The 2,016-nt window shown below is 38.5% G+C and overlaps 1 long non-coding RNA gene across 1 annotated transcript; it reads right to left on the reverse strand.

Annotated features, from left to right (window-relative positions):
* Positions 1-800: 800 nt before the first annotated feature.
* Positions 801-2,016, reverse strand: LOC146569252 (uncharacterized). Its single transcript, XR_014893165.1, has 2 exons — positions 1,807-2,016; positions 801-1,287 (listed from the first exon to the last, which is right to left on the reverse strand). It is a non-coding gene; the product is annotated as an uncharacterized LOC146569252 (long non-coding RNA).

Raw genomic sequence — 2,016 nt, forward strand, 5'->3', positions numbered from 1 at the left:
GACCCCTACAGTAGGGAAACATGCAAAACGGTGCCCAAACCTTTGTATTTGAGCTTTATTTATGTCTTACACAGGATCCCAACTCTTTAGCTAACTTAATAACTTTAGCTAACATGAATAGTTAGTCTAATTCATTAGTGCAGCATTACTGGGTCACCTCTGTTTGAAGTGATATAATATGATATACAACTATCACTGAAACAGCAAACTTTGTAAATAAGCAAACAACACTTCTCATTCTCTAAACGTTTGGCCACAGCTGTAGATTACACTATCAGTGCTTGTTCACTCTTGACAATAATTACATTTCTAAATTCTCTTTGTGCATTTACAGGTAAACAATACCTAATATTTTATCTAAATGACTGCTTTGTCTTTGAAAAGGGTGAAGAGCCTGAGGCCGGTGACAGTCCAGTTCTACTCTAAGTACATCCTTACAGTGGCTCAAAGGACAAGGCCACATTCCTGTCCTGCCAGAAGAGAAGAGAAACTTCAGAGTCTTCATGCAGTTCAACCACACCTGTCATATTCCATATGACAGGGGTCTCAAACTCCAGTCCTCAAGGGTCAAAGTGTCATGCAACTTTTCCATGCCCTCGAGGACTGGAGTTTGAGACCCCTGCCGTATGGTGTTCATGCTGTTTTCTACCACACAGTTACAGCATGTCTGACTGCCTGTTCAGCATATGCAAAAATATATGAGTTTAAGCATGTGATAACTAAGGCCTTCCATTATGGTGTTTGTCATCACGTCACAGACATCTGGATGATCATTTGGAATAAACAAAAAAACTAAAAACTTGTTACTTCATCTTTTATCTTTATTATTATTATTGTTCTTATTTTACACTTTTCATTGTTAGGCATTAGGTTTATTTGTAGTAGTCCTTTCCAACGTCTTTCCCTCTTCCATGTTACTGTGGCAGCTTGTCAGCATCCATTTGGGTTTGGAAGTGGAACAGAAAGTAAAGAAATCCAAAGTGCCATTAAAACCAGGAGAGGTTCTTATATTTCAGAAGAAGGGATTAATTCAAAAGAAATGACCTCAATGCCATATTTTATTTAGGAACCCTAGAGAGCACTTTGCAAAATAACACATTCTTATAATTTCACCCTCAGATGAGCCAAGCTACGACTGTCAGGGAAGGTGATGTAGGTACAGAGCATATGAGAGTGGTTAAGTTAATGTCTCTTGTCTAGATGAAGGCACAAGAGGGATCAATGGCAAGGCGTAGAGATTCAGTATCTTCAGTCTTCAGTGGACACTCCATTTCTGGCACAAAACACCTGTAAAAGATGGTCGATTTAGGAGGTGACCCGACAACTTCAGCCTGTCAAACATAGTAATGGAGCAGTATGTTTTAAAAAAAAAATCTAATTAAGCATGCACTCAGTACCCTAAGAATTATTATGGTAGTTAAACACAGTGATAGTTGTATCACTTCAAACAGAGGTGACCCAGTAAAGCTGCACTAATGAATTAGACTAACTATTCACTTTAGCTAAAGTTATTAAGTTAGCTAAAGAGTTGGGATGCTGTGTAAGACATAAATAAAGCTAAATGTTTCCCTACTGTAGGGGTCTCTGCAAGCATACAGAGGGGGTACTCTGAGAGGGTACAAGATGACAACTTTGGAATTCTACTAGAAACAGTCGATCATATTTGTTGTCAAAGCTGAATTCAGGGCAAACTACGCTAAATTAGCGTTTTTAGCTAACAGCTACAATAAGCATAACAGTTACTGTACGGCTATCATTTGTTAACATGACGCTTGTTCTTATACATGTAATACATTTATTACCAACCTGAGAGTTTATCCGCTGGTCATTCGACATGACGAATGACTTCTGAAGTCTTAATTCAGCTCAAGACGCTGTAGATTCCCGTCAGTAACACTTTCGGTCCGCTAGTAAAACGTAGTTCTATTAATCTGCGCTTGAACCGGAACCGGATGTAAGTTCCAAAAAACTGAATTTTGGAACTGAAATTGAATTGTAGAACTGAAACTGAATGGT

Source organism: Mchenga conophoros, linkage group LG7 (genome assembly GCF_057382185.1).
Source record: "Mchenga conophoros isolate Kocher_MC1m ecotype Shallow Benthic linkage group LG7, M_conophoros_male_GT1.1, whole genome shotgun sequence".
Classification (NCBI taxonomy): Eukaryota; Metazoa; Chordata; class Actinopteri; order Cichliformes; family Cichlidae; genus Mchenga; species Mchenga conophoros.